Source organism: Zophobas morio, unplaced genomic scaffold, assembly GCF_036711695.1.
Source record: "Zophobas morio isolate AGI-343-1 ecotype UQ-CSIRO unplaced genomic scaffold, CSIRO_AGI_Zmor_V1 ptg000031l, whole genome shotgun sequence".
NCBI lineage: Eukaryota > Metazoa > Arthropoda > Insecta > Coleoptera > Tenebrionidae > Zophobas > Zophobas morio.
In genome coordinates, this window is record NW_026972136.1 from 12,562,655 (window position 1) to 12,577,721 (window position 15,067).

Genomic DNA, 15,067 nt, shown 5'->3' on the forward strand with positions numbered 1-15,067 from the left:
ATTAAGAAAGTTACTGCATATTTTCCGCTCTCTACTCATAAGGCTCCTCCATACAGTCATAAAAAGATGCCAAAATAAGGCAAAACGCCGACCCATTTTGCGCCTTCATTTTAACAGGTGAAAAGGAGGGCGATACATGTGCTCATGACATAAAAATGTTTAAGGAAGAGTTTTGTATTTTTTTAAAAAACGTAGCAGTTTTTAAAATAAAAAATAAAGTGAGTAAAATCCGAGCTGATTTTTAGCGAAAACCATAACTCGGTGTGCTTTTAAAAAATAACCAGGTGAGAGAATTTTTTTCTACTTTAGGCGCCATTTTTAGTTTTCTTCGAAGATTTTACTTCTTTTAGTTATTGTAAAAAAGTGCAATGCATTTGGGGCAAATTTTGGTAAGTTAGACAACCCAAAATATTAGCTGAGGCGGTAAGCTGTAATAAAGAAATTGAGTTGAAAGTTGAAAGTTTAAAATGCTGAGGAAAATAGATTGAGAAACTCACAAGGTTCAGTCTAACACAACTTTTTATTTTCTTTATAATGTTTTAAAAATATATAAAATAAACTGTTTATGTTCAAATATAACAGCAAAAAAAATTGGTGGAAAGTTATTTCGACAGAACTTCCCTCGCACCTAAAATACAATGAAACATATCCAGCATTTTCGAGTTAAATTTTTACTTTAGGTACACAATTTTGTTATGAAATCATCAACATTTTGCAAGGACACGTAAATCAATGTGGATTGGACTAAAAATATTCCAAAAGTATTCCAAAAATTTCTGGGAAAGTGGAGTGAGTCAAGACTGATTTAATGAATAGAATAAATTGACTCATTCATTAATTTTTTTGAGCCACCTAGGTATATAAGCAAATCTAAAAAATATGAATGCAATGATAAATTACAAGTAAAAACTCATCATATTTTGCACATTTTTAGTAGAATTTATCGTCCGATGTTTCAATGATACGATTTCGCAATTTTTCAACTTTTCGATATTTTAATCTTTCAGTTTTTAAAATTCTAGATTTTTCGATTTCTCGAGTTTTCAGTTCTTCTGTGCATATTTCAGTTTTTCAATTTTCGGAATTCATTAAATTTCTGATTTTCCATTTTTTTTTAATTTTTCGGTTTTCCAGTTTTTCGATGTTTTGATTTTTCAATTATACGATTGTTCAATTTCTCGGTTTCTAAATTTTAGATTTTCCAATTCTAGTTTTTTTTTTTATTTTTTCATGTTTGGACTATTTATTAGTGCTAAAAATAAAAGTAAAAAAAAACTACCAAAATTGTGACTAAAAATATGTAAAAGTTAATAGAAAATAGAACACATTGCTGCTAAAACATAAAAATAACTGTACTTTCCGAAAAAAATCTATTGCATGATTACTGTTCCACTAGTATTGGTAATTTAGGACGTTAGTATCAAACGCAATGAAAGAATTAATTCTTAGCTGAACAAAAAAATAGTTGCATGTCAAAATCGAGTGAAACATGTGAGATGTGTGTAAACAAAAGCATGTAAATAATAACTATTTCCCGCAGAATTTCTGGAGGTTTATAGAGTTGACATTGGCTTGAGCGCGCTCCGGTCTGTGGATCATAAAAGTTCTCGGGCAACGATGTATCTAACGAGGCAGTTGAAATACCTGATATGTCACAGCGCAAAAAGTATTTCTCAAAAAACTTTCAAACGTTGATGTTTTTTTAATCGAACAAAACACAATTGGCGACGCAATAATCCAGAATGGTGCGCAGAAAAATCCTTTCGATTAACCGAACGTTATTTTGGTAAAATTTGCAAAATGAGAGAACAAGTAACACGGCTAATCCTACTGTACTCTGAAAAACATTTTACATCTCTGCAAATCTAGTTCAACATGTACTCTCCCAAAATCTTTGCATAGAAAATGAAGCAAGGGCAACTGAAGCATTTTGCAGTAACACCAAACTGACAGTAAGACAATGCGGTTTGTACATTTTTTGATACCGAGGTCGTATCGAGTAGACGTGTTTTAAATATCTCTGTGATTCTAATACAATTTTACCAGTTATAAGTGAGTAATAAGTACCAATTGTGTCAGATAATGCCTGCCGCGTGCACAAAATGTAAGGTGTCAATTACCCCTACTGTTCCGGGATTGAAATGTTTAGTTTGTAACACATTTTCTCACATCAAGTGTACTGAAATAACAAAAGCTCAGTATGACGTAATAAAATCTACTGAAGGTATAGAATGGAAATGTTCTGATTGCCGTAAAATCAACGTATCAAAGGATCCTAATGGCACTTGTAATTGTTGTGAATTAATACCACAGTTAAAAGAAATAATCAGTGATATGGCGAAATCAGTGGAATCGCTGAAGGTTCAATTATCTGAGGCAAAAAAACTTACTGATGTGAATTTTGAGGAGATAATACACGAGGTGAATGATCGTCAAAATCATAAAGCCAATTTAATAATTTATGGATTAACCGAACAATCTGCCCATTTAGCTGCCTCTGAGAAAACTGCTAAAGATAAGAGTTGCATAACTGAATTTTTAACATCATATGGACTTGATGATTCCATAATATCAATGGATTTTAAGTGCAACCGCCTAGGTAGACTTGATGTTTCGCGTCCACATCCTCGACCTTTAAAACTTCGTTTCGACAACGCTCAACATGCACAAACACTTTTCCATAAATTGAAATCTAATCGTACCCAAATTCAAAGTGATGATCAATTCAGGAATATAAAAGTTTCAATGGATAGGACACCAAGACAGATTGCCTACTTTCGTCGAATCAAAGAAGAATTAAATCAGAGAATTGCAAATGGAGAGGCTAATCTTCGTATTAAGTTTTTCAATGGTATTCCTAGTATTACACAGGTCAATAATTTAAACTAATGTCTCCCTACGTTCCAATTGTCTCAATATATTATCAAAATGTGCGCAGTATTCGGAATAAAGTAAATGATTTTTTTAATGGCACTAGTGACATGGGCTTTGACATCATTTGTATTTCTGAAACATGGCTAAATGATTCTATCTCTAATTCAGAAATAATATCCCCTCACTTATATAATGTGTATAGGTGTGATCGTAATTATAATCAGTTAAATACTTCAAGAGGTGGGGGTGTTCTTTTGGCATTAAAATGCTCTATCACTGTAGAAAATATTGATTTAACTAATCTACTTAATGAATTGATCAATGTTGAGATTGTAGGGTGTAAATGCTATCTAAACAGACTACCATTCTATATATTTGTTGTCTATTTTCCAAGAACACCTTCTCATAATGATTTACTTATACTCTGTAATTATTTTGAAGATAACTTTAGTGGTGATGATAGTTTGTTTATAATAGGAGACTTTAATATTCCACAATACACTACTGATACAAATAATACTCTTGTTCTTACACTTAACAACTTTAGTAAGTTTTTGAATCTATCTCAGTATAACATCATCAAAAACTCTAGTGATAGATTGCTGGATCTTGTTTTCTCAAATACTAATTGTAAGGTCATGCGTGATTTAGTTCCTATCGTTGTAGAAGACTCTTACCATCCAGCTCTCTCAGTTTTAATTGATTTGACAAGTGATAGCACAAACTCTTTTCCAAATAATAATGTAAGTCAATCTAATAAGTCTTTCAATTTTCGTAAAGCTAATTTTCCTTTGCTTTATCAGGAACTTTGTAATGTGGATTGGTCTTTTTTAAGTAATTTCAAGGACACTGATACCATAGTAGAACATTTTTACAGCTATTTATATAAAATATTAAGCAAACATGTGCCAACATACAGAGCTATTTCCAAAAAAACTAGATTCCCACCATGGTTTTATAGTAACATAATCAGTAATATTAAATCCAAATCGTATTATCATAAGAACTATAAAAAATATAAAAATTCATTTTATTACTCAAAGTTCAAATTTTACCGTAAACTGCTAAAAAACCAAATAGCTGCTTCACATAAAAAATATCTCGCGGATATAGAAACTGATCTTAGGAACGACCCCAAAAAATTGTGGTCATATGTACAATCTAAAAAAGGTCTGACCAGAATTCCTGGTCGAATGATCTATAATGATAATTCCCTTAATACTCCTTCTGATATTGTTGATGCATTTGCCTCTTATTTTCAGTCTTCTTATACTCAATCTTCTGACAATAACTCCAATATAGATGATACTTACAATTTAAACACACCAACGTTCTATATTAAAGAAATTACTGAGCATGATATACTTACTGCCATAAATTGTCTCAATAATTCATTTACGGCCGGTCCAGATGAATTACCTAGTTTCTTCGTACGTGACTGCAAATATGTATTTATTCAGCCTTTATTGGCAATATTTAATACCGCCCTCAAGAATGGTGTCTTTCCATCGAAATGGAAGTTGTCTAAAGTTATACCTGTTTTTAAATCTGGAGACAAAGCTGATGTTTCAAAATATCGTCCGATCTGTATCTTATGTAATTTCTCCAAAGTTCTTGAAATTATTTTATACTCTTACATATATCCTCATGTGAGAAACTTTATTTCACCACAACAACATGGTTTTATTGATAAACGCTCAACTGTCACAAACCTGGCATGTATATCTCAATTTATTGCTGAAGAGATTGATAACCAATCACAAGTGGATGTAATATATACAGACTTTTCAAAAGCTTTTGACCGCATTGATCACAAAATTTTAACATCTAAGATTGAAGCATTTGGTATTACAGGTTTGGTTTTACATCTTTTAAAATCATATATTTCTCATAGGTCTGAGTATGTCTTCTACAATGGTTTCTCTTCTTTTACATATCAAATACATTCTGGTGTGCCGCAAGGAGCCAATCTGGGGCCGTTATTGTTCATAATGTTTATCAATGATTTACCAACTATATCAAAATGCCCCCTTCTACTGTATGCTGATGATGCCAAGTTGTATAACGTTATTAATGATTTCAAAGATGCACAATTACTGCAAGATGATTTAAACCGACTTAATTTTTGGTGTTCTTCCAATAAACTATATTTGAACGTGAATAAATGTAAAGTAGTATCGTTTACACGTAAGACCTCTCCTACAATTTATGATTATAAGTTTGGTAATGACCCACTAATTAGAGAAAGCGTCATCAAAGATTTAGGTATCTTTTTTGATTGTAAGTTAACGTTTGTGTATCATATTAATCATATAATAGCGAAAGCATTTTCATTATTAGGCTTTATAATAAGACAAGGTAAGTCGTTTAATAATATTTCAACAATTAAGGTTTTGTTTAATTCTTATGTTGTTGCATGTTTACAATATGGATGTATTATTTGGCATCCAATTTATTTCATTCGTATAAGTGCTATTGAAGCAGTTCAGAGAAGATTTCTCAAATTTTGTTGGTTCAAAAAACATGGTATCTATCCGCAGCGTGGAATTGATAATTCCATTTTGTTAGCTGAATTTGAAATGCTATCTTTGGATAGTAGAAGACAAATCGCCATTATAACGTTCTTTCATAAAATCGTTCAGTTTAAAATTGATTGTGCTGAGTTACTAGCAAAGATTTCATTTCATGTTCCACGGCTATGTTGCAGAGGAGCATTGTCTTTATACTTTCCTGCAGCTCATACAAATATATTACTGAGATCTCCAATTAATTTAATCTGTATGTTATATAATAACAAGTTTAAGGATTTGGATGTCTTTTACCTTAATGAAATAAATTTTAGGAAATTAGCGAGGAACATGTTAAATTAATGACACTAGTTTAGTTTATTTTTTGTTACATTATTGTTTACTTACTTAGGATTTGATTTATGTTTTTTTTTTTTGTGTTAATTAATATTTAAATCGTCGGTTCGATCTTATTTTTTGTTTATTTATAATTATTAATATTGCTCTGTAAGAGGTTCTAGGAACTGTAGGGCAATAAAGGTTATTATTATTATTAAAGGTTATTATTTTTAGCGGCATCGCCAGACGGCTTAATAAACAAAAACGCTATCGTAGAGATATATAAAATGTCCAATTTAAATAATGCTTAATTCAACGAGATGATAAATTTTGGGAAAATAATATGATAGAGCCCTAGAAAAATTTTATTTATATGCCTTACTTCCGGAGCGAGTAGATTATCTTTATTAAACAAGTCAACCCATTAGACAAATTATAAAGAAAAAATTGTACAATTAAAATTTTTTATTTGCATTCGCGTCATGTGTAGTTCATATAAATCTTTTCACCTAGTATAAACGCACACAGGAATAAACAGTAATATTGGAATAGGTTTACTGAAGATACCACGTAAAAAACATGCCTATAATACTCTACCTCATAGGTGGTGCGGAAAAGAGTATCAAAAAATTAAATTTAAATAAATATGATTGTTCAGGTAAATAAGTGGTTAGTGAAGTGATGAGAATCTAAATCTTGTCAGTTTTGTGTATTGATTAATATATAAAGTGACAGATTAATAAAAAATACTTGAATAATTTTTTGAAAGAAAATATTTTAGTAGAACATATAAAATTATAAAAATGTGCATACTTTTAAATCAAATTATGTCAGAAATTAAAGAAGTCGACTTGTAAAAGAGTTTCAACAATGTTGGTCAGCTAAGAGTATTTATGAGTTTTAAAGTACATAGACTGATTACCTAAAAGGGTCGGTCGGCAAGGCTCCCTGCTGTGTAAAACTCAGCCATTTATTGAAACGGAAAACTTTGTAAATAGGGTTGCCTAGTTTCACTTTATTTTCGTTAGTCAGTATTTTTTTAAAAAGCAAATATTTTGATAAATATAAATTTTAAACAAAAATGACAGGGTCTTCCCCATAGAGCTCAATGTTGTCTATGCATTGATATAAAAGTTGAAGCGAAAAATGCTCTCTCCTCGTCTAGAAATGCAATTTCCTTCGAAGAATGAACGATTAATTAAACACCAAACAATCACTTATTTTAAAAAATATTGTGTCTTCCCCAAAGATTTAGACATAATCTATCAATTGAAATGTCGATCTTTTTTTCAAAGTTGAAATTACGCCCGTAGAATGAAGTTCTATTTAGGTCAATTGTCTGTCTGCTACTGGGCACCCTTAAGCTTATTTGACCACCCTTCGAAGTATCTGACAAATTTCTACGTTCTTGTTTTGATTTGATTCCCCCTTTTAATTAAATGAATGATATTAATTAAATGGAATTTTATTATTGGAATGCATTTATTCAAGCCATATTATGGATATAGGATGTGTCTAAAACAATATGTACAGTAAAGCAAATAAAATTAGAACTATAAATTACTAGTATTCCTAAGAGAGGAGTACTTACAAGGCACAGATGAAAAGAATTTCCAAACAGCAAGTATAAATTATATAAAAAAAAATGTATCTAATTTTAGAACGATAATTACGAAGTATCTAATTTCTACATTCAATTTTTTCTATAAAATAATGTGTACCATGTGGTTTTGCAGCCCGAACTTTTTTTTAATACGCTACTATACGTAAATTGTGAAGTTCCTCAGACTTACTAAATCCCACTAAGATAATTGAAGCTTCCATGGACGTAGATGTTTGCTTCCAATTTTTAAAACAGTTGTGTGTTGGAATTTCTTTTTTCTATTTGATATAGATTTTACAGAAACTAAGTTTATTTTTGACTCCTAACATAAAGAATTTTTTTAGTTCTGGCACCAATTATTATACACCAATTTCACTAACTTTGTAAAATTTTTTGTGATAATATCAAAATTTTGTATGATTGAACAACAAATGAATACCCTCTTTGTGTGGTTAGCACTAAGCTTACCGGTTGGCAATAAATCGTCTTCCAAACATTTCTTGCTTAAATTGAGATATTTAGTGAAAGTCGCCCCTGAACGAAATGACAACAGCCGGTCGAGCTGCAGTGGACACGTTATTTACGACCATAAAACCTTTTCTATTGTAGGGTCCGTTTGACAGGTAGCTAGGTAGTCGCATATTTCTTAAAATAGAAATTTCCTTGAGGTGTGGTGGAGCCTTAACCACAGTATAGACATCAATTGATATATATACTGTGCCTTAACTGTAAGTCCTTCTTGGAAACCCCCAGTAAACTGCGTAGGATTATAATAGTGATGTTTACAACACTTACCTGTATTCAAATTGCTTGTCCCAAAACGATTAAGGGTTTTACGAATCGAACGTCGTTAATCAATCAACGTAAAACGTATTCATGCACGATCTGTACAACCTTTATTCCTTTCAAGTAAGCAATCTGAGAGATTAGGACAGTAAATTATTACTACCATAAATAATCCTAAACCCTTCTAATAAAACAGAAAGTCCGTGTTCCCTATTTGGTTAGGGAATGACGGCGTTTTTCTTTTTACTTAATAAATATGTACACTAATAGGAACAGAGTTGGTTGACAATAGGAACCTAGAACGCTTTTTAACTTTTATTTTTGTGTTATATACATATCACTTTTTATTTGAATCGATATATGTTTGCAACAGTTCTAACATATCTTTTCTAAATTTAAGTTTCATGTCTGAAGAAAAATCTTTTAATATTTCCCCAATTATCACCATAAAAAACTGATCACTCACTAGTGGTGATGGATTTTCAACATTGTTTACTTCTTTCTCTTCAGTACTAACGTTATTTGCAAAATTATTCATTTCTTCGAATTGGACTTCAGTAGCAGCAGTTGATGCCTCGCTAAAAAATAAACATAAATAATCACAATCAATTTAAAAAAAATGCTATATACTTACAGACATTTAGGAAGGTATGGAACCAACCACAACATTTTATCAAAAAGTGTGAGCTCGTGAGCCTTCTTTTTTTGTAAGGGTTTTCCAAGAGGAGGAAAATCTGTATATTCCTGTACAAAATTATCAAGAAGTTCTTGCCATCTACATTGAGCGGTCGCGACTGAAATTGTTGGAAACTTAACAAAATATTTTACTTTACTATTAGTTCTTACCATCAAGTTTCAATAATTTGGAAATGTCACCCCATGATTTCCTTTTTTTCTTTTTGCTGTGATGTAAGTCATGATTTTCATCATACAAGTGAGGATGTTTTTTCATAACTTTGACTAATTCGTCGTCCAGTTCGTAATTTTCATTTTTTCCTTCGTACACTATTGTTATACTACTCACATCATTATCTTTTTTGAAAAGATGTAATAAAATTTCCGTTAAATTTGTTGATTCCTAGAAAATTATTAATACAAAACTGATTTTCTCTGTGTTGAGAAGGCGACTCACCATTGTGAAAGTTCAAAATACCGCTCGTACCCACAAATCGGTGTTCACTACGCTGAATACAGAACTAAATAGCACTTGAAAATTTCGAACGTTCACAGTTAGAAAAAGAAAACAACCACGAGGCAAAATCAGAACTCCAATTGTGCGCGATTGGTCAGAATTCGCACTTGTGTTTGCAGTACGCCAATAGCTTACATTCCCGCCACTAGTTGTAAGGTGAAGGAGGGGGGTAGTTGGAATAAGAAAGGGAGCCTAACGTTTTTCATAATTTTGGTACCTGCAACCTGTAATTGTTTTCGAAAGCGTGCAAGTTCCTCTGAATTTTGTTTCTGTTGACATTTTGCTACTTTATTTGAGGTCGAACATGACGTGATAAAAATGATTGTTTTTTCGTTGTTAGCTTTTTTTGTAATTGTTTCAAAGCGTTAATGAAGCAAACATTTTCAAAATACGTTTATTTCGACAACAAATTCATTGTATAATTTTCATACTCTTCAAAAAAAAAATGGTAGGAGGTTAAGGGTTCAAATTTTTGGAAAACAAATCAAAATCATAGAACATTTTGCAATTTAATTTTGGATCTGAATGCTTTGAAATCTTGCAGATGTTTTAAAGTTGTCATAAGCTTGGTCAATTTTTTATGAAAATATATCTCTTTATTCCCCCCAAAAAATTGATGATTCCATCCAAAATGTGCAAAATATGATAAATTTTTACTTGTGATTTATCATTGCTTTCATATTTTTTCGATTTGCTTAAACATGTGCCTCAAAAAAATAATGAATGAGTACATTTATTTTATTGATTGAATCAAAAACGGCTCACTCCATTTTCCCAGAAAATTTTTGAGAATACAATACTGTTATTTTCAGTATTATACTGCACCAATCCAAGTTGATATATGTGTCCTTGCAAAAATGTTGATGACGTCATCGCAAAATTGTGTAAAGAAAAAACTCATCTCGAAAATGCTGGATATGTTTCATTGTAACGAGGGAAGTTCTGTTGAAACAACTTTCGAGCAATTTTTTTACAAATTTTGTAATTGATAAAGAAGAAAACTTTTATACATTGTAATTTAATCTCGCAGAAGAAAAAAACGGGGTATATCTTTTTAACCAAAAAATATTCCGATTTTCTGTAGGAATATAGCCATTTTAATTCATTTGAAGAGATTATTCCTTCGGAGAACTCCGGTCCGTGGTCATCTTTGTTTTTTGGATATGGCATTAACTCCAGTCCGGCAAATATCTACCTGACTCCAAATGTACTCTTATTCATTTGAGTTAGGAAGCCCTAAATGAAATTGTTGTGGGGCAACATGTTACATATTTTACCAAAAATTGAAGAGCCGATTCTTTTGTGCCTAATTTTATTCCACTCTAGCTACAAATAAAAGTTCGATGCAACAACTTTTAAAGAAAAATTTGCACTGGTAGGAGATTTCAAAATATCTTATTGGCTACGTGTAAAGTACGACGAAAGATAATTGCAAACGCCGTCAGTTACTTTATGAAGGGTCTTTAGTACTTTGGACCGCAACCTGCAATAAAATTATTACGAACCCTTCGCAACGGAGGTACGACTTCAGCCAGAGCCGGACTTCGAATTTTGGAATGTTCATATATGTATGAATCATGGTAAATTTAATTTTTATTGGGATTTTTGTAGGAAATATGTATTTGCAAAGATTTAAAAAGTTTTAAGAACCACACTTTGATGTGTCCTTAAATTTTAAGATTAAATTCCTTGAAAGCGGTCCGTTTAACAATCTACCTGTTCACGTATTGAAACAAATACGGTCCTGGAAAGGTAAGGGTGGCTAGTAATCTTGATTGACAATTTTATGCTGGGTGCACTTTCTAAAGTGGTCGGAAATTTTACAGCTGCAATTCCCATAATTGGAGTCATTTGCAATTATCTTTCGTCGTACTTTAAATGAATCGTAAATATTAGTCCACCGATAATTACCTGCGGACGCAAATCTTTTAATGTTTAATAAAAAGAATGTTCATAAATACTTAGAAGGGGGCTACAAGATAATGTAAACTTAAAAGTCTGTCTTTAATTGCCTCTTACTTGGCGTTGTGACTTACAGATTAAATTTAGAAAACTTTAGAGGGTGGATACTCTCATAAAATTTTACTGTCGGATTATAAGGGGTTTAAAAGGACAGGTTCTATCCGTTACCTGTTATAGATTTGAGTGGACCTGAAAAATGGCTAAAGTTTGTTTGACCACAAATTTTAAATATTCTACCCGTGTTTACTCAATTATTTGTTGAGATATTTTATTTCTGTAAAGCGCAATGGATTTTTTAATACAATTTCTACTTATGCACCTTTTTGAAAATTTAAAATTGATCCATAATCTACAATTTTAACGCGTTGTACTTTTTTTTTGTTCGATTTTATATTTCGTTTTCTCGATTTTGCGATTTTTCAATTTTTCGTTCCTTCAACGATCTTGATTTCCAATTTTTAGATCTTTCAAAGTTTTCACTTTAAACTTTTCCGTTTTTTCATTTTTGATTTTTCAGTTTTTCGGTTTTCAATTTTTCAGTTTTTTTTATCCGAAAATTTGAAAAATCTGAAAAATGGAAAATTCAAAATTCAAAATCTAAAAATTGGACAAAATTGAAAAATCGAGGAACTGAAAAACGGGAAATTGCAAAATCGATACAGCGAAAGATAAAAAAATTTTAATCGGAGAACTGAAGAAACGAAAAATGAGAAACTAAAAATCGAGATACTTAAAAATCGAAAAAATCAATGAATCGAAAAATTGGAAAGATGAAAAAACAAATCGAATCTATTAAATTGGAAAACCAAAAAATTGTAAAATCGAAAAGTTACAAAATCGTTAGAATTGTGACATTGAAAGATCAAAAATTGAAAAATCGAATACAATCTAAAAAGTTTTAAAATCTAATAATTGATAACCGACAAATTTTAAAAATTATAAATACTATCTATTATATACATATTTAAAATGAAAACTTTGCGGCTTTTATTCATTCCGTCATTCCCTATTTACCCCATTTCATAATTTTCCAATTTCCTCATTTCATTCTTTCCCTATTTCCTTTATTTCCCTGTTTTCTCTTTTCCTCGTTCCTTGTTTGTCTCTTTCCCTGTATCTTTAATTCTCCCTATCTCTTTTTCTTTAATTCCCTCATTCTCTCATTGCTTCGTTTCCTTATTTCTTTCCTTTTATCCCTATTTTCCTATGTCCATTTATTTCCTTTAGTTTCCTATTTCTTTTATTTCCCTATTTCGGGGTTTCCTATTTTCTGTTTCCTTATTTCCTTATCATCCCTTTTCCTTCCTTCCTTATATCGTTCTTTCCATCTTGCCGTGTATCTCTAGTTCTCCATTTTCCTTTTCTTCTTTCCCCCTTTTCACTGCACCCGCTCCTCCCATGTCCCATTTTCCCCTTTTTAAATTTTAAAAATCTTAATTGTGATTATATACATATCCTAGGTCTTTATTTCCCTCTATTCCTTTTTCTTTAATTCCCTCATTCTCTCATTACTTCGTTTCCTCATTTCTTCTTTTTTTTCTTTCCTTCTATCCCTATTTTTTTATATCTTTTATTTCCCTATTTCGCGATTTTCTTGTTTCGGGGTTTCCGATTTTCTATTCCTTATTTCGTTCTTTCCATCTTTCCGTCTATCCCTATTTCCCTATTTCGATATTTAACATTTCCACTTTTTTCCTTTTTTCCCCTTTGAAAATTTTAAAAATTATAATTATGATTAGACACATACTTAAAATAAAAACTAGAAAATTTTCAGTCTTTCACCCATTCCCTCATTCCTTCTTTCCTTCATTTCATAATTTTCTAATTTCCTCATTTCCTTCGTTCCTTATTTCCCTTTTTTCTTCTTCCGTTTTCTTCTTTGTGTCTAGTTCCCTCTATCCCTTTTTCTTTAACTCCCTCATTCTCTCATTACTTCGTTTCCTCATTTCTTCTTTTTTTTTCTTTCCTTCTATCCCTATTTTTCTATATCATTTATTTCTTTTAGTTACCTGTTTCTTTTATTTCACTATTTCGTGATTTTCTTGTTTCGGGGTTTCCTATTTTCTATTTCCTTGTTTCTTTTTCATCTTTTTTCCTTCTTTCCTTAATTCATTTTTTCCTCTTTCCCGCTTTCTCCATTTCTCCCTTCCTTCCTTTTAGAAAATTTTTCGTCTTTTACTAATTCTCTCTTTGCCTCATTTTATAATTATCTAATTTTCTCATTTGCTTCGTTCCCTATTTCTTTTATTTGCCTGCTTTTTCTTTTACTCTTTCCTTGTTTGTCTGTTTCCGTGTTTTTTTTAGTTCTCTCTATCCATTTTTCTTTAATTCCCTTATTCTCTGGTTGCTTCGTTGACCCATTTCTTCCTTTGTTCTTTCCTTGTATCCCTATTTTCATATGTCCTGTATTTCCTTTAATTACCTACATTTTTAATTTCCCCATTTCGTGATTTTCATGTTTCGGAGTTTCCTATTTTCTGTTTCCTTATCATCCTTTTTCCTTCTTTCCTTATTTCGTTCTTTCCATCTTTCCGTCTTTCTCCGTTTCCCTATTTCCTTATTTAACATTTCCCCTTTCCCGCTTTCTCCATGTCTCCCTTCCTCCAATTTCTCCCTTTTCCATTTCTCCTGTTTCCCCCTTTTCTTTCCCCTTCGTCTCTTTCCCCCTCTTCACCGCACTCGCTTTCCATTTCCAGTCTTTCCCCTTTTTAAATTTTAAATTTTAAATATTACATATAATTATTATTAGATACATATTGGAAGCTAGAAAAATTGCAATCAAAAATTTAAGAAACAAAAAATAAAAAATCAAAAAGTTAAAAAACCGAAAAATTGAAAAATCAAAAATTGAAAACTCGTGAAATTGCAAACTGAAAAATTACAAAATCTAAAATTTGAAATATGTATAAAAAGTTGGGAAATCGAAAACTAAAAAATTTTAAAATAAAACTCGAAAGTTACATATCGTAAAATTGAAGAAACCAAACAAAATGAAGAACTGAAAAATTGCAAAGCGGAGTATTGAAGAAATTGAAAATATTTAAATTAAAAAAACAAAAACATAAAAACGAAAAGTTGTAAAAATAAATGAAATAAAAAACCGAAACGAAAAATTAAAAATTGAAACCTCGAGAAATTTTAAATCGAAAAATTGCAAAATCTAAAATTGAAAAATTTTACCACCTTCTGAATTGAATTAAAAAAGTGACAAATTTAAACTTAAAAACATGAAAACTTGCAAATCAAAAATTGGAAAAGCAAAAAATTAAACCGAAAAATCACAATTGAAAAATCCTAAAATTCAAAATCACATTGAAAAAAGAAAAATGATAAAATCAGAACATTGAAAAAAAATACGATAAAAACCTAAGCGAAAATTGAAAATCGAAAAACTGAAGAAATGAAAAATTGAAAAATTAATAAATGACAACTCGTGAAATTGAAAATTGGAAAATTACAAAATTCAAAAACTGAAACTTCGACCAGTTTCGGTAAAGTTTTGTTTCGTATTTTTTCTCAGCGCATTTCATGACCTCTAAAGTATAGAAAAAATGGTTTCCAATTTCCGTCTGTCCGTCTGTCTATCAATTTCACTTACGCAACTGGTTTTTACTTTATAGAGGTTATCACAAAACAAAAATCGCAGTATCAAATTTTATAGTAATTCTTTTAAGAAGCGAGATTTGTTGGACTGTACTTCAAGCGCAGAAAAATAACCTTCGACCAATTTTTTCACACATTATCTATGTAAATTGTTTTTACTTCATAGAGGTTATCACAAAATTACTGAACTATCGCAAAACA

At 30.8% G+C, this 15,067-nt stretch overlaps 1 protein-coding gene and 1 long non-coding RNA gene across 2 annotated transcripts in view; one reads left to right on the plus strand and one right to left on the minus strand.

Moving 5' to 3' along the window:
* The window catches only part of LOC135139213 (dynactin subunit 2), a 46,982-nt gene that overhangs the window by 2,261 nt on the left and 29,654 nt on the right, over positions 1-15,067 (plus strand). The gene's annotated exons all lie outside the window — the stretch shown is intronic.
* LOC135139215 (uncharacterized) lies at positions 8,568-9,173 on the minus strand. The gene is made up of 3 exons (XR_010282141.1): positions 8,956-9,173; positions 8,744-8,903; positions 8,568-8,687 (listed from the first exon to the last, which is right to left on the minus strand). It is a non-coding gene; the product is annotated as an uncharacterized LOC135139215 (long non-coding RNA).